Below are 19,274 nucleotides of genomic sequence, written 5' to 3'. Positions count from 1 at the left end.
TGTATACAAATAGCTTTCGGTAACCACCATGTTTTAGGCTAAAAAAATTTTACTTTTTTTAGCGTCCGATTTGCTTAAAATTTTGTACATAGGTAGCTTTTTAGCACATATTAGCATATATGATCCAATTTTTCCGGGAAGTGGTCCAGGGACCGATCTATTCGAAAAAATCGTATTTGCGGTCCGATTTGCTTAAAATTTGGTACGTAAGTAGCTTTTTAGCATATATTAGCATATATGATCCATTATTTCCGAGAAGTGGACCAGGGACCGATCTATTCGAAGAAATCGTATTTATGGTCCTTTGCCTAAAATTCGGTACGTAGGTAGCTTTTTGCCTGGATAAGCTTATAGATTCCTTTTTTACAATTTTCATGCACTTTTGAATATGTGACCTGGTCTACGGAAAGGGGGCTTAGGTGTCAAAAAATCAATTTTCACTTTTTGGTTGATTCGGATGGAAGATGAGATGCTTTTTCACGTGGTGAAAAGCAGAAAATCGTAACTTGCTTAGAAGTGTACTAAAAATGTAGAGAAAGAAGAGTAAAAATACGACAAAATATAATTTATTGGTAATGAACAAAATATATTGAATTATAAGCTATAAAGACATGATTATACACTAGAAAAACGTATTATGGGCCAAAAATAATAATGCGCGGAGAACAATTAACGAGATAATGAGAAGCTGACGAAACGAGTTGCTTACTTTTAACAGCTTTTTCACAGAAAACTTGTTTTCGCACGTAAGCTCCCTTTTCGTAGACCAGGTCACATATAAATAGCTTTGAGCAACGACCATATCAAGGGGCGAATTCGTCACTAGACAAGATTTTTTTGCGCCAATCAGAAACAACGGATACTGTTAAAATATAATTATAATATATAATATAGCTCAACTAATATATATTTAGAAAGCCGTTTGTTAGTTTTCGCAAGGCTCGAGAGCGGCTGAACCGATTTTTTTGAAACTGTCACCTGCCGCACGTGTCCCAAGGATGGTTTTAGGCTGAAAAAAATCTATATGTAAAGGGGGCGTGACACTTCCCATACAAACCGAATTTCTCATGCTACAAGTGCATGGTAGAGTTTTGGAAATTGGTATGGAGATATACGAAATCAATCGCATACACTTGGAGACAAATTTTAGCTAAAAAGGGGTGTGACATCTCCCATACAAACCGAATTTTTCATACTGCTTATATCTGGAAATTTTTTGGTAGAGTTCTAGAGTTTTGTATGGAGATGTACTAAATAAATCGCATACTCTTGGAGAAAAATTGGAACTATTGGAAAAGGGGGCGTGGCATCTTCCATACAAACCGAATTTTTCATACTGCCTATTTTGGAAGTGTTCATGGTAGAGTTCTGGAACTTGGTATGGAGATATACGAAATCAATCGCATACTCATGAAGAAAGAGGGCATCTCTTGGTGCCACGCCCCCCCTCCCATATAAATCGAATTTTTAAACTTCATATCTCTGAAAGTATTCATGGTACAGTACTGGAACTTCGTATGGAGATATGCATATAGTTGAAAGCAAGCCCATACTCATGGAGAAAATTTGGGCTATTTGAAAAGGGGTGTGAGGCCTACAAACCTACCAACCTTTAGCTATCTTTGAATGAATTTTTTTATTCTTCTGTAGGTGTGTTTGTGAGTGAAGTCCTCCTAAATGGTTGTACGGATTTTAACGAAACTTTTTGTGTATTTGAGTGGGTCTCTGGATGGTTTAGTTTCACAATTTAATCCGACAGTTGGCGCTGTAGTTGAGTTATTACTAAAAATTTTATTTATGATCCGATTTGGCTAATTTTTTAAATATGTATGCAATACTATTGCAAAAACGTCTTGCCAAGTGGTGCTGAAGTCGAGCTATTACTAAAAATAGCCAAGTGAGAAAAGGGGCCGTGAAGGTCAGATTAAATCGACCTGTTGCAACATTGAGTATATCGAACGCTCCTGCGTTGCAATTGGCCCAATGGATGTGATTTTCCAATATTATTATGCGTTCAAACTTTTAAGGTATTTCGTCTGAAACAAGTATATGTATAATGCATTTCTGTAGAACAATCATTCGCACCCATTTTGAAATTGCCACCTACTATACTGTAAAGCTTCTAGGACATTCACTATAGAACCGGGTCATTGTTGCCGCCAGGTAGTGAAGAGGAAAAAATTTATTTCGCTTTACGAATAACCGTGCTATGAAATGCCGCACAACTGGAGAATTTCAAGAACGGAAATAACACTTTCCTTAGGTTATTTAAAGCGGCAAATGACCACCAAACCTTAATCTTAGCAGACAAATGTGCCAATGAAAATCGTAAACGCGAATTGTTGGTGAAAATGTTGGACCAAAAAGTTTCAATAAAATATATAAAAATTTTGGGCGGGACGAAGTTCGCCGGGTCTGCTAGTTAGGTTATATATTAAAACTAGCTTATACCCGCGGGTTTCACCCCACGATTTAAACAAATATGAAAAATAATTTAATGATGTTAGATTTTATTTCTGTGCCCATTTCGTTATAGCTCGTTATTTTTTAAGCGAGTTAAGGTATTTAGGCCGTTTAAAACTATGAAATTATAAAATCTCGTCTGCGCGCTAGACATACGAAAGATATCAATCCCTCTAAGTTTACCTTAAAATGGTTCCAGGTATACGACGCGTGAACGTGTAACCTTCTTGGAGGTGCCACGGCGGGTTCTAATATTTCCAACTCAAATTTAGTCACAGGGCCTTGATAACATACCACTTCTCATTACTGTAGCAAATGCCTCAAGAGAGCTTTAGATTATAAGGCCGAACCCGGCTCTCCCTTTTCCATTTAATGAAATTTATTCAGTCAGTACGGCACTTATAAAATAAATCTCCATAACAAATTTAAAATACTTCGAGAGATTTTCTATCCTTCCAGAGATATGTATTAAGAAGTCTTAGTATGTATGGGAGGCGACATGCCTCCTTTTTTAATAACTCACATTTTTTCCACGAGCAATTGACACATTTTGTATACACAACTCCATACCAACTTCCAGTATTCTTCCACAAAAACTTCCAAGGATATGTGGCAAGAAAAAGTAAATTTGTACTGGAAGTGCCACGACCCTTTTTCTTATAATCCTAATCTTCTTCCATGAATTTAGAATTGATTTTACATACCCCAGTACCAAGTCCCAGTACTCTACCATGAACACCTCTAGAGATGAACAGTATAAAACAGTAAATTTGTACGAGAGGAACCGTATCCCCTTTTTGAATAACGCAAATTTTTCTCCATGAGTATGGAATTAATTTTGTATACACATCTCGGTGCCAAGTTCCAGTCCTCTGCAATAAACACCTCCAGAGATATGCAGCATAGAAAAATCAGTTTGTATGGGAGTTGCTACACCACCTTTTCCAATAACTCTCATTTTTCTCCACGAGTATGGTATTAGTTTCACATACATACATACATATGTATTTCCATACCAAACTTTAGTGCTTTACCCCAAACATTTGAAGAGATATGCAATATGAAACTTTCAGTCAGTGTGGGAGGTGCTACGCCTCTTTTCCAAAAACATCCGTTTTTCTCCATTTCGAACAGTGTTGGCAAACTGTTAATTTGAATAACGATTAAAAATTAACGATTAAAATGTTAATCGTGTTTGACGATTAAAATTAATTAGCCGTAATCAACTGTACGATTAATGATCACAGTTTTTTAATCGTTAATCGCTGGCTGCGATTCCGTTTAATTAATTTAAAACATTAATCGCTAATCCAATTAAAAATAAAATCTGATTAGTTTGTCTAGTTTGCCCGAGTTTGAAGCCAAACACCAGTTATAGTAATTAGTTTGTGTTTTATGCTTATAAAAAGCACATAATATAAAAAATAATAATTATTGTTATTAGTAATACATAAACTGGAAACATTTACAAACCTAGTTTGTAAAACGTTTGTTGATATATATCTTAATGAAAATGCACACCAAATTGCTTAGATTGATGAGGAAACCCGACTTAGCCATACCAGATTAACTTGCTTTGTGTGCACAGGGAAATTCCAGCATAACTTAATTAATCACCAAACCTACTTGATCAAATTAATAGTTTGTGATTAAAAATTAATTTTTTAATCGCGGTTACGATTAACTGTTTAGTCAGATTAAAATTAATCACGATTAACTGTAATCAGATTGAATTTCATTGAATTAACTAACTGATTAAAACATCAATCGATAAATGCCAACATTGATTTGACATACATATCACTATACCAAGTTCCAGTTCTCTCCCACAAATACTTCCAGAGATATGTATGTAATATGAAAATTCCAATTTGTGTGGGAGTTGTTGTTGAGTTATCGGACTTACTTTCAGTTTAAGACCATCCTTCCGAAATCCGTAGTAAGTGTACTAAATTTCGTTCTGATCGGAAACCCGGTTAAGGAAGTAGCCTATTTTTCAATCCAGGTCATAAACTATCTTTGAGCAAAATTTCATTTTCAAACATGTGGAAATTCTAAAAAAGTAGCCTACTTTCCAATCTAGGTCATAAGCTATCTCTGTGCAAACTTTCATGCAAATCAGTTCGGTAATTTACGCGTATTAATTTAATTAAACTTTTCTAATACGTGACAGCTCTTAAAATAGTAGCCTATTTCCCAACATAGGCCATAAGCTATCTCTGTGCGAAATGTCATGCAAATCTGTTCAGTCCTTTCCGCGTATTAATATAATTAAAACTTTTTTAACAGGTGGCAACTCTTCCAAAAAATTAGCCTATTTTCTACTGTAGGTCATAAGCTATCTGCTTGCAAAATTTCATGCAAATCCGTTCAGACTTTTCCGCGTATTAATTTAATTAAACTTTCTTAGCAGGTGGTAACTCTTAAAAAAATTAGCCAGTTTTTCAACCTAGCTCATAAGCTATCTGTGTGAAAACTTCCATGCAAATCAGTTCACTCATTTCCGCGTATAAATTAAATTAAACATTTCTAACAGATGGCAACTCTTTAAAAAAAAAATAGCCTACTTTCCAACCTAGGTCATAAGCTATCTGTGTGCAAAATTTCATGCAAATCCGTTCAGTCGTTCCCGCATATTAAATAAATTAAACTTTTTTAGCAGGTGGCAACTCTTCCAAAGATTAGCCTATTTTCTACTGTAGGTCATAAGCTATCTGTCTGCAAAATTTCATGCAAATCCATTCAGTCGTTTCCGCGTATTAATTTAATGAAACTTTTTTAACAGGTGGCAACTCTTAGGAAAAGTAGCCTATTTTACAACTCTTTTATCAACTTGCAATGTTGTGTGTCCAGAAACTTTCAATGTTGTGGATCCAGAAACTTTCAATGTTGTGTGTCCGACACCATAAAACCTTTGCTTTGAAAAGTTCCTATAAAAAAGCATAGTGCATAGGGTGACATCTTTAGTGAATAGGGCGAGGTAGATGACATCTAGATGTCGCCCTATGTACCACGTTTGCTACAGCGGAAATAGACGACACGCCATTTCTTTAAATAAAATTAATTGGTGCTCGTTTGTATGTACATACATATGTAAATGCATTTGTTGGTAACCTTTCTATTAATATCGTTGAATTATTTTAATATCTATTGCAAAATTTTATTCAGACAGGACTAGGAAAAGTAGAAAATAAGTAATATAAAAAAAACTTTTTAATATACAACGCTTTTATAAATGGACTAAAAAGTAGAGAATAATATTTCTCAGTCCCATAGAATTTGTTTTGATAACTTTTGACTTTGAAATTTTAGCAAAAGTCATTATAAACAATCTATGAAATTGAAAATGAAAAGTGTGGGGCGCATGTAATACACTTGAATTGATATGAAAAGTAATATATGTATGTATGTATGTGGGTATATGAATAACGACCGCTTAAAATCGATTTCAAAGTTCTACTTTCGCTGTAGAAATTTTAGGTCTACGTTATGTAGTTTGACTATTGTCAATTAAATCGAATGTTTTGTATTGCATGCGCTCCACGTTTTTCATTTTCAATTTCATAGATTGTTTATAATGACTTTTGCTAAAATTTTTTTTATATTATTTATTCCAATTTAGGTCATAAGCTATCTGTGTGCAAATTTTCATGCAAATCCATTCAGTCGTTTCCGCACATTAAATAAATTAAACTTTTTTAACAGGTGGCAACTAAAAAAAAAAATAGCCTAATAACCAATCTGACCCTTAAGCTATCTGCGTACAAAATTTCATGCAAATCCGTTCAGTCTTTTCCGCGTGATGATTTCCCAAACATCCAAACATACAAACTTTCGCATTTATAATATTAGTAAGAAGTAAGATAAGATTTTCCTTCCTCTTTGGCTTTATATTTCCTCTTCTCCATACTCAACTTTCCCTTCTTCCTTGTTTGAGTCTAATCTATTCATGTACATACATACATTCATCTTATATTCCTAAACTGCTGCTTAGCAAATTTCTTTAGTTCAGTATCAATATTAAAGCATACAGTTAGGAGGCATTTCCGCCCCAACCATGTACATGTACGGCATTAGTATTGGTGTCACTTTTGAATTGATTTTTTCGCTTTATGTTAAACTAATTTGAAATTTGAAAAATTACCTTACTTTGAAAAATTCATTACTAAATACCTTTCTAATGATATAAGTATAATTGTTTATACCTTAGAGGTATCGTTTAGCCGCAAAAGGGGTGTAAAGGAAATATGATTGCCTATTTATATATAGATTTATTTTTTTAAGCGCCCGACCACCTATACCACCTATGACTCCCTAGGGACCGCTTAGAAAAATGACCAACAATCACAATTTTTACTTGCGTCCACAGTATTCTTGCGTAGAATTCCTTTCTGCGTGGGCGGCCTTCGGTCGCGCTTTAGGATTATAACCAGGGAACGGATTTTATGGAAATTGCCTTTTTTTTCTGCTAAAGAGATAGAGTATATTCGATTAAGAATGTCCACGATTTAGCTTTCCCTGATTCCATATATACACATTTGATGTTGCCTTTTGTTGCCTTTTTTAAGATATCTGCCTTTTTTTGCCTTTTTTAAGATATTTGCCGTTTTTGCCTTTTCTACCTTTAAAAAAGTGATTATAGCATTTACATTTTTTTATTAAGATTAAAAAATATACACATGCCCATGCGGCTTATACAAGCGCAGGGACCTCTTGCCAAATTGGTGTTGAAAAAATTCAAAGCCGTTTTCTCAGCTAACGTAGGCTTGAAGACAATAAGGGGTGTGGATAAAATTGTAAAGGGCGAGGAAAACGCCCTTATTCCTGATAATATGAACGTTTCAAACGTTCCATATTTAAATTGGGCTCCACTTGTATCAACTTACGTCGAGCGCACATATAGTACATTCAAGGCTTCAAAATGCATCTTGTGGTACAATGTTACTACAACTATACAGATTAAAGTTTTATGAGTTAGAAACTCGAAAGGATAAAATAGTCAAAGATACAAAGTACAAATTTTTCATATAATGAAACTAGTTGCAATACCTTTTTTTTTTGCCTTTTCCTGCCTTTTCCGCTATTTTATTTTGCCTTTTTTTGACTTTTTTACAATACCTAGTGCCTTTTCCTGTCTTTTTCGCTATTATATTTTGCCTTTTCCAGCCTATTTCGTTACTTTATTTTGCCTTTTTTATAGGTTTTAAGGTCCTAAAAATCCGTTGCCTGATTATAACCCTTACCAAATAGAATTCTCCAACCGCCCCAGTGATGTAGCCTTGGAAAAGGATGAGGTAACTAGAATTCCCTTTTTGTATGGTAAACCTGCGGCTACCGCCCCAGTGATGTCCTTATGCAGAGCTCTTTGTTTAACATATTTTAAAATCACATTATACTCATTAATTCCCTACTGTTATCGAGATCATTATGAAACAGTGGTAGATTGTTGAAAATCCCATCGTTTTAATTTGTTGAATTTTAGACCATGTTTAAGCACACTTTATATTCACCATCTTAGCCATTTTGATTTGTTTGCTTGTTTGCATGTTTACTTTGTAGAAGAAGAGTAGTGAAATTATTAAATTTTAATTATTATTGCAAAGATCATATATTTATAAAAATATAAGTGTTAAGTGCTCTTTTACATACGAAACTTTGCTAGTTTACTTTGTCGAAGAAGAGTAGTGAAATTGTTAATTATTAATTATTAATTACTAATTATTAATTATTAATTATTAATTATTAATTATTAATTATTATTTATTAATTATTATTGCAAAGATCATATATTTATAAAAATATAAGTGTTAAGTGCTCTTTTACATACGAAACGTTGCTAGTGAAACTGCAAAGAATTTACCAACGAATTAATTAAATACTATTACTAATAAAGTGAAAAGAGTGATAAATAATGTAAATATATACGATTCTTAACACCCCCCGATGTAATGGAAAGCCAATCCCATTTCTTGATGAAATTTGGTGTACACAGCTCGTTTACGCCAAAATTTTCCAGAAATAAATAAAAAAAAACCCAATAACTTACTTGCTAAAAAACATCCATGTATTATAGCTCAAAATTATTGTAACCAATAGAGGTAAATACCGTTCCCCTCCCGGTACCACCGTCAAGGATTTCGTCGGGATTATAACACTGTGTGACTGATAAGGTTATAGATCTATTCTCTTCTTATTCTTATTTGGCGCTGTAACCGCCAAAGCGATTTTGGCCGAGTTCAACAAAGCACGCCAGTCGTTTCTCTTCTGTGCCAACTGACGCCAATTGGAAATGCCAAGTGAAGCCAGAATACTTTCAGAGCTGGGCCGTCGGTGTCCATTCGAACGACATGGTCAAGCCAGTGGAGGCGCAGTATTTTAATGTGCTGCACTATGTCCATGTCATAGTAATGCTCATACAGCTCATCGTTCCATTGTCTACGGTACTTGCCGTCGCCAACGCGTAAAGGCCCGCAAATCATCCGCAAGTCTTTCTCTTGAATACTCCAAGAGTCACGAATACGAAAGTAATGCATTCAGAGTAGACGTGTTCAAGTCATTGCTGCTTTATTAATCGGTTTCTTTGCGTTTGCCACCGTTTAAATACCTTTAAACAAGTTACAATCCAACAAACTATCGTTCCGGGTTCTGTCAGTGTTAAGCTCCTGCATCACCTTTTGAATATTAATTAATAAATAAACAAATCAAATTTTTCCTATTTCGCGAAATGTATACGAATGTGGTTACAAGAACAAAATCAGCGCGCCAAGCTGTTGCCTCTCCAAACCAATCAACTTCTCAGCCGACTAAACAACAAAGAAGCGGGAGTCCATCGTCAAATAACTGGATAACATAAATTGAAGCGAAATTAGACATGCAAAAAGAGAGCATAATTGAAGAGCTATCTGCATGCATGCAAAAGTCAGAGGAGCAAGTTATGCAGCGATTCAGTGAGTTGACGGCTGATTTCGCTAACCTAAAGCTGTCTGTGAAAAACATTGAAGCCCGAGTTACGAAAGCTGAACTTGAGTGTGCACAAATCCAACAAATACGCGCCGATGTGCAAGCGATAAAAACTCAGCTGCATGATCAATCTGAGAATGCACTGATACAGCAGCTGAATTTTGATGTGCTAACACTGCGTGCGCATTTGGATGACTGCCAGAAAACTCTTATCTCGGCTGATGTTGTTATAAGTGGCGTTCCGCAAGCAAGTGAAGAGAACTTGAAAGAGACATTCTCTAAGCTTTGTCGCGTAGTTCACATTGATGCTCCACCAGTACGAGATGCTTTTCGCATACCAAGCAAAGACAACAGCAACACGGCAGCGATCATAATAAAGATGGGGTCAGCGAATGACCGCTCAATCTTGCTTGATGCGGTTGCCCGTTTTCGCAAGTCAGCCAAAATATCACTTAATTTAAAAGACATTTGTCATAACATAGACGGGAGAGGGGGCATTTTTGAGAGCCTCACTAAGCACAGCCGAGAAGTTATGCAGTTCGCGATGCAGCTTAAAAGGCAGAATCAAATTTCGTCTGTGTTTTCAATGCGTAGCCAAGTATATGTTCGGGTGAACCTCAAATGCAAAGCAACGAAAGTATCCAGCATAGACGATGTCCAGCAAATAGTAGCAATCAACACGAGTAAACAAAAGTATCGACTACCATCTACAAGTAGAGTGAGATTAGCGTTTAAGAGATTTAGTGTTAATCTCTCTTTGTACACAAATGTATGAACTTTAAAATGTGTGCTAATTCGTCTCCAAGCTTGATTGAGTATATTTTAGTGGAAATTTTTACAAAATTTGACAAACTGCTCATTGGCTGTGTATACAGACCCAGCAAACACATTGAGTATATGCAATTTGTGGATTTCCTACAAAATATATCGAGCGGCTATAACAAAATTATTTTGACAGGGGACTTTAATTGCGACATACTCAGTGATATAAAATTTCCATTTCTTATACAAAATTTGGGTATGTCCTTAGTAAACAACGCCGAACCGACTCACTTTACGTGTACTTCTAGTACTCTTTTGGATATTTTCCTGGTAAACGATACGTCTAAAGTGCTTTTATATGATCAGCTGTCAGTTCCTAACTTCTCCTCTTCTATTAACTGGAGGTTTATCTATTGTCTGACTTCTGCTGATGATCAGATCAATTTTATTCAGAACAATGTTAAAACCCTCTTTGCCAATTTGTTCCGCTTGTAACGAAGCCTACTAGATTTAAAAGGCGTCCATGGTTTAACAACAATATACAGAAATTGATAGAAAAACGCAATAGAGCGTACTCGGTTGGGAAGAAGGCAAAGTCAGAAAGTGCCTTCACTGAATATAAAACTTTTAGAAGGGACGTTACAAAAGCTATTAAATGTCAAAAACGGAAATATTATGAGCACCTATTCAGTACAGCTATTGGCTCACAGCAGACTTGGAAGCAGATTCGTAATATAGGAGTTAGTAAGAAGAGTACTATCACACCTGAATATATAGACGTTGATGACTTAAACCGAGAGTTTGTTAATCTGTCCTCTACTCAGAATAATGTAAGTTATTCTCGCTATATTACGAGTTCTAAATTTTCCTTTTCTGGGTTTGGTTTTCAGTGTGCTGATGATTATGTGGTTGTCCAATCTATACTCTCAATAAAATCAAACGCCGTTGGCCTTGATGGTCTTCATCCGAAGTTTGTCAAGTACCTGCTGCCAAAAATTCTACCGTACCTTACTTACGCTTTCAACACAGTTTTAACCACGGCGGTCTTTCCAAAATGCTGGAAAGAGGCTGAAATTGTTCTTATTCAAAAACCAAATGGTGATTTTAGACCCATTGCTATTTTGCCGTTTCTTTCTAAGGTTCTTGAACGTATATAACATCGGCAAATAAACTCGTTCGTAAATAGAAACTGCTTGATTAGTCCGTACCAATCTGGATTCAGAACCAACAGAAGCTGTATTACTGCACTATTAAACGTCTCGGACGATATAAGATAGAACGTAGATAATGATCATATTACCTTTCTTACTCTTTTAGACCACTCGAAGTCATTTGACTCTGTTTGAAACTTGAGAACCTGTTTAACTTTTCTAACCCAGCTATCGATCTAATTAAACCATACCTCCTTGAGAGATCCCAGGCGGTAAGTGTGGATAGTTCCATGTCTAACCTACTGCCTGTAACCAAAGGTGTTCCGCAAGGATCTATACTTGGCCCTTTATTGTTCGTGTTATATATCAACGACCTACCCAATGTTCTTAAACTCAGCAACGTACATTTATATGCAGATGACGTTCAAATTTATCTGAGTAACTCTAAACAACTCTGTGATTACATTTGTTGACACCCTCAAAAACCTTGGTGTTATATTTAATAGAACACTGACGTGGAACAATCATATTTTTACAACAATAGGCAAAGTATATGGAATGTTAAGAGTACTATGGACAACTCAACACTTCATACCTGTTAAAATAAGATTGTTATTAGCAAAGTCTTATTGGATTCCAACCTTGCTCTACGGTTGCGAACTCTATGCAAATTATAACAGTGTTTGAAAAAAAAAAAACTTTATGTTGTGTACAATAATATTGCACGTTATATTTACGACATCAACCGTTACGAACACATTTCCGAATATGCTTTGAAGGTATGTACTATTTCATTAGATGATTTGTTAAAGTTTAGGTGCTTAAAACTCCTACATAGGATCTTGGTAAATAAGGAACCCATAGTTCTCAATGAACGATTAAAACTTACACGATCAGTGCGCTCCACATAAATTCTGCACATGAAATTTAGCTCCCGCATATCGGAGCGTAAATTTTTTGTTTCCACAGTCCGTCTTTGGAACATCTTACCTGTGGAGATCAGAAGTATCAAGGGCATATTGCATTTCAAAAGAGAACTATTGCGTTACTTTGCTTAATAAATTTCAAAATCTGTCATATTTCTATTTCTTATTTCATATAGTTATCACCCTTGCAATCTGATCATCGCTTCCTAACTATCTTCATAATATTATCTGTATTTATATTTACTATGCTGATATTTCTTATTATCAAACACTGTAAATAACTGTTTGAAATCTTGAATAAATAAATAAATCTTGAATAAAATCGGATGTTGTCATTGTCTAAGCTTCAGCGCCATATACCAGCACGGGCATGATGAGTGACTTATATAGTGTGGTCTTCGTACGTCGAGAGAGGACTTTACTTCTGAATTGCCTACACAGTCCAAAGTAGTACCTGTTGGCAAGAGTGATTCTGCGTTGGATTACCATGCTGACATTGTTATCGGTGTTAATGCTGGTTCCCCAGTAAACGAAATTCTCTACTTTTTTAAAATTATAACTGTCAACAGTGACATGGGTGCCGAGGCGTGAATGTGCTGATTCTATGTTTGATGACAGGAGATTCTTCGTCTTGTCCTCGTTTACCACCAGACCCATTCACTCTAATTCCTTGTCCAACTTGGAAAAGGTATAACATACTTCGCGATTTTTCTAACCGATGATGTCAGTGTCGTCGGCATAAGCCAGAAATGGTACGCTCTTGTAGTAAATTGTTCCTGGGCGGTTCAGTTCTGCAGTTCTTATTATCTTCTCCAACATCAGATTAAAGAAGTCACATGAAAGGAAGTCGCCCAGTCTGAAACCCTGTTTGGTGGCGAACAGCTCGGAGAGGTCTTTCCCAATTCTGACGGATCTGGTGGTATTGCTCAAGGTCATTTTTTTTTTTACACAGCAGTATGCGTTTTGAGGGGATGCAAAATTCAGACATAGCGGCGTATAGGCAACTCCTTTTAGTGCTGTCGAAAGCGGCTTAAAAGTCGACAAATAGGTGGTGAGTGTCGATCCCTTTCTCGCGGGTATTTTCCAAGATTTGGCATATTGTGAATACGTATTCTATTGTGGATTTTCCAGGTCTAAAGCCACATTGATAAGGCCCAATCAGTTCATTGACGGTGGTATTCAGTCTTTCACACGGTACATTCGATAAAACCTTGCAACCTATGCTTAGAAGGCTGATCCCGCGGCAGTTGGCATGCATGGCGGGGTCGCCTTTGTTGTGGATTGGGCAGAGCGCACTTGAATCCCAGTCGTCGGGCATGCACCTTATTAGCTCCTTGCCATCGTAAATACAGCTCAAGCACCTTTGTTACTTTTCGTCAGCATAATCGCTATTCGTACCCTGTCATATTCAGGCGCTTCGATATCGACTTCATCGTCATCGACTGTAGACTCGGGTTCGTATTCTCCACCTCTTTCAGTGCTTCTTCCATTCAAAGAGGTCGAAAAGTGTTCCCTCCATAATTTGAGTACGTTCTGGACATCGGTCACTAGGTCGCCATGGTTATTCCTACAGGAGTCTTGAAACCTTCCGTAAGTCGGCTGTTTTTTCTGTTGGCCAATATTTCAAGCATTTTTCTCTGCAGCTGCAGCTGACACTCCACATCGTACCAGTAATGAGCGGGAAATGTGGTTCCACTGCTCGCGTATGTCAGTTTGTTGAAGAGTGCTCTCTCACAGCAGGTGTGAGAGTCAAGCGGCGAATTCATTAGCCATCTGTTTTGATTGCAGGTTTTTCGACGTTGAACTTTCATTGCATTGTTGGTGGCCCTTTTTTTGCTGCACTGAGGTGGGGTCGTATATTGGCTGCATCAATATAGTGGTACGAGTACGTATGTACATCTAAAACAATGGAAGCATACCTTCCGTCTATCACAACTTGCTCGATTTGGTTTCCTGTTTTTCGATCAGGAGACACCCATGTAGCTTGATGGATCATATTATGTTCGAACCCAGTATTACATACTGCCAAGTTTCGGGCCCCGGGCGAAGTCGATCAGCCTCAGCCCGCCGTTTCTATGTGGAGACTGATTTGGCGCCAAAGATCTCTTCGTTGCCCACCTTGGCATTTAAATCGCTAAGGCATGATTTTTATACATGTCGGGGGCAGCGCTAATATGTACGCTCTAAGCTAAGATATGCTTGGATGCCTCGTCCTTCTCTTCCATGGGGGCATTGGCACAAATGAAATGTTGAAGAACGTCGCTTTGATGCGGATTGTGGCTAGACGTTCGTGAACTAAAGTGAACGCCGGTCTCTCTCCCACTATAAATCCAACACCAACTTGTGCTCCTTTACGTGGCAACTGTAGTAGACGTAGAAAGGCTCCACGCTTACCTTCCTCGCCCCGTCCATCGCATTTCATGGATGGCGGTGACGTCAGCCTTTATTTTCCCTTGGACATCAACCAGCCCGGCAGAGGCACCTTCCCGATTAAGGGTTCGGATATTCCAGGTGCATACCCTCAAATCATAGTCCTTCCTATGTTTGCCGTGGTCGTCATGAAAAGAAGGGCGTATCATCCGAGGCATGTGTTTTTTTTTTTATTGGGCAGGGTTTTAACGTGGCGGGACCCAAACCCAGCGCACGCGGGGTGTTATGCCCTTCCACTTTACCTCGCTCCCAAACTAGTGTTCAGTCGCTACCCAGAGAATTCATGGATATAAATATCTGGGCGTAATGAGCTGTGATTTGAACCGTAAGCACGCGAATCACTTTTGGCCACTCCCACCTGTATAGTAACCGGACCAGACGTTAATCAAAATAAAAAATGTAAAAAAATAAACTTTTCCGTATACTAAATATGTAATATTCCTCAGCATTTGTGTAAGGTAAACTAACAATTTATATCTTATCTTAATTTATATTTATATGTATGTATAAATATGAGGATGTATTGAATATTTTGAGTATGCAGATTTTTTATGCTGGCATATTCATTTATGCTAAATATATTATTTGATTTTGTTTTGTCGCACCGTGTTATAAATAAAAAATTCATTAAGGGCCGTTAATTTATCTATTTTAAAACATAGTTAAATTATTAGTTAAACTTAACTACAGAAAATTCTGTGTAATTTTTTTCTAATTAGCCTCTAATATGCTATTTTTATTATAGAAATTTATGTGCGCTATGTGTTTTCTGTTCTTAAGAAGTAAACGTCTTGATACAAAACTTTCGATGTACGCTTAGAAGACACAAACCTAAAGACAAAGTAATAAACAATTGAACTACACCCCGGGCACCCCGCCACTACCTGGCTACGCCCATGTCCATTTCCATTTTATATTGCATATTATTTATTTTCTGTACATAAATATCAGAGTCTTTTCCTTCAGTTCTACAATAAAAATTCAATAAATTTTACGAGAGGGGTATCTATAAAAAGAATAATAGAAGCTGAACTCGCAGTTCCTCGCAGCTGGAACTATTTCAGAGATGACACGCATATTTGACGTTTACATGTCCTAAGTAAAATTTACCTCGCTTCCTAGATCCTTTCTAAATATGCCTTTTTGAAGTAAGCACTCGAAGAATTTCATACTCTGAAAATTATGTAGAACTTTAAGTGAAACTGTCTTATAAATTTCTCTATATATTTAAAAATTTAAATCAATGCTCAACCACAGATATATTAGAAAACTGGTCACCAATCTGATTGGCTTTTTATATATTCGCACAAGTAGAAAAATTAATTTAAATTTCTTTGTCGTAAGTCAATTTTTTTATATATTTTTGCATTTTATCTAATTTAAGCTCGTCCCATTACTGCAAACAAGTATTTTTATCATAAATTCTTTATGTTTTGGGTTATTTAGAGATTTTGCTATGAATCCGCATAATTACTTTTTCTGAAATCGCTAATCGGTTTCTATTAGCTTTGGCCGCTGTAGTTCCATTGTGGGTCGCGGCCTTGTCTACCCACCGTCTTGCTATCCACATCACTACAAAAACTGGAATCAGCATCAGAGACGTTGGCGGTGTTCTCACAGTATTGCCAAATATCCTGGTGAGCTCCCTCTTTAATAGAAGTTTTTACTAGAGTTCAGCCTTTTTAATATGAATCAACTGGTTTCTCCATGCTAATTGATTTATATTTTCGAATTAGTTCGCCACCAACCCAGTTTTTAAATTTATTGATGTCAGAGTTTTGAAACGTGGGTCACAAGATATTGCAACAATGAAGTATTACGGACGATACGATAAGCGGGTAGATACGTAAGCATGCAAGTTAACGACAGATCACACATAGCGGCACAATGATTAATATAAACAATATTGCTTATTGGAAAAAGCATAATTTGTATCTTACAGATTCATAATACAATTTTGCATACTCAGCAATTATGCAGCTGCTTATTAAATATCCTTTAAAGGATTAGTCGCGATAAATAAAGGCTTGTACAGCCAATAACAAAAATTAAGTCCAATCTATAACTTAGCTCAATTCTGCGATTCTGAATTCCAGACCCTCCAGAATAGAAGAGCCTCCCTTCCTAGATGGGATCACAATTAAAAGAATAAATGATAAATAACTTCAATCATCAAGCAACGAGGACAATTGCAGCCATTAGCCAGAACGTCAACGAGGACAATTGCAGCCATTAGCCAGAACGTCAACGAGGACAATTGCAGATATTTTAAGAGGGAACTTACCTATCTTAGCGAATAATTTAAGTAATTAATTATATTTTGTTATTAATATATATAATTGTGAATATTGTGCAAGTGGCTGTAAAATTTAAAAGTGCTTGAAATTAGGAAAAAAAACAACAACAATTAAATAAAGATGACAGACGCTTTACCAGTACTTGGACTATGATGACATTAATAGAATTGTAGACAACTTAGAATTTGCAATAAACGCTCACGAGTTTACTGAAGAACCTGCACCAACAGATGAAAATATTTTTTGGAAAGATATATTAACTGACCAAAGGAAAGTGAAGTGTATGGAAAAAGTTTTTAAATTTATTGGTAAAAATAAAAAAGCGATTGCTGCGGACTATGACAATAAAGAAACTCTTGAAGAGGAATCAGTGACAATGATTCGAATAATAAATATAAAATACGGCTTGTACAGCCAATAAATTATTAAAATTTCAGTTTATAACATACGCTTAATTCTGCGATTCTGAACTCCAGACCCTCCAGAGTATAAAAGCCTCCTTTCCTAGAAGGGATCAACAATAAATAAAATTTAAAAAATATGTTAATGGGAAATAGTCCCAGCAAACCCAAATACGAACGACTTTATTATTGCGAATACTGCCACGGAGCTCACAAAATAAATAACTGCCCATACAGAAAACGTTAGAAAACATAACGAGAATAATTGAATTTTGTATATATCCGGAAAACAATTTAAACACAAAACAGAAATATGGCGAACGGTGACTTAACCGTTGACCTTATTACGCGTTTAATCGCTAACAGTAATATAGGTCTAAGGCAGGAAATCGAACATTTACGTTCACAATTAGAAGTGAATACGCGTAGGGCTACAGATTATGAAGCAGAGACAATTGATGAAAATATAGTGTGTCAGGAATCCCTTGATGTGATAAAATCACTGCCTGAATTTTTCGGAAAAATTAATGCGTATGTTGGCTGGAGGGAAGCAGCTCATAACGCGATGAGCCTGTACATGAGGGGCAGTAGAAAATACTTCGCGGCTCTTACAATATTGAGAAATAAAATTACTCAAGACGCGAACGATGTCCTTACAAACCACGGCACAGTGTTAAATTTTAATGCGATAGTTGCTCGCCTTGACTTCGCGTACTCGGACAAACGCCCAATACATATTATTGATCAAGAATTAAGCGTCCTTCGACAAGGCGTAATGTCTGTTGTAGAATATTACAACCTAGTCAACAAAAAATTGACTTTATTAATAAATAAAATAATAATGACACATGGCAATGCGTCAGATATAACCAAAGAGCTTAATAAGAAGAATAGGGATCACGCCTTACGAATTTTTGTAACAGGACTCAATGCACCCTTAAGGGATATAATTTTTTCGCTTAACCCGCAAGATTTGCCTAATGCTTTGGCAAAAGCACAAGAGCTCGAATCAAACAATCAAAGAGCACTATTGGCTCAAAATTTTGCTAATGAAAAAATAACAGCAAGGTTACCAAAATTCACAAATAATAATTTGCGGTTCCCATCAAGGAACAACGTCCCTAAAGCAGAGCCCATGGATGTGGATCCATCCATATCAAGGTTCAGAAGAAATTTTAATAATAAGCCGCAACAGAATGGTGGCTTTGTAAAGCTAAATTTTAATATGGCTAGCACAAGTGCTTCAGCCAATAAACCTCTACAAAATTTTGGGGCACAAACCCAAAATGCACACGCTGCAAAGCGACCGAGAGAAAGCAACCATAGCTTTCGTCCGCAGAAAAAAACCCAAAGGGTAAATAATTTAAAAGAAAGTCATTTTTTAGTGGAAGAGGGGATGTCCTCCCCTATATCAACCTCTACGATGCCAAATTAGGTAAACATTTAAAAGCTCTTGTCGATACAGGGGCTACTTCATGTTATATTAGGCAGGGGTATATGAAAATAGGAATGAATTAGCCATTTACAAAAAGGTAAACACCGTGAATGGTTATTCAATCATTAAATATTACCATTTAATAACCCTATTTGGAGTCAAACAGGTTTTTTATGAAATAGAAAACGTGGAATCCGATCTACTTTTGGGGTATAATTTATTGGAAAAAATTGAGGCGCGTATCGACGTGCCCAATGAGAAAATTTTTTATAAAATAAAAAGTGATACTGAAAGTGTCGAAAATAGCATGAATATTATTATTCATGCGAAAAACATAAATCCTTTGGAACAGAAAGTTTCCAAGGTACCAGCCGATACAAAAATTGGCACTAAGGAACATATAGCTTCCAAAAAACAAGCCGATAAAAAAATTGGTATTAAGGAACATA

General features: G+C 36.3%; 1 protein-coding gene across 1 annotated transcript in view; it reads right to left on the bottom strand.

Moving 5' to 3' along the window:
* LOC118749549 (peroxidase) overlaps window positions 1-19,274 on the bottom strand; it is a 573,769-nt gene that overhangs the window by 418,860 nt on the left and 135,635 nt on the right. The gene's annotated exons all lie outside the window — the stretch shown is intronic.

This window comes from Rhagoletis pomonella, unplaced genomic scaffold (genome assembly GCF_013731165.1).
Source record: "Rhagoletis pomonella isolate Grant_MI unplaced genomic scaffold, Rhpom_1.0 Rhpom_scaffold_00001, whole genome shotgun sequence".
In the NCBI taxonomy this organism is placed as follows: domain Eukaryota; kingdom Metazoa; phylum Arthropoda; class Insecta; order Diptera; family Tephritidae; genus Rhagoletis; species Rhagoletis pomonella.
The sequence above is the reverse complement of the archived record's forward strand: the minus strand, read 5'-3'. Positions and strand labels throughout refer to the sequence as shown.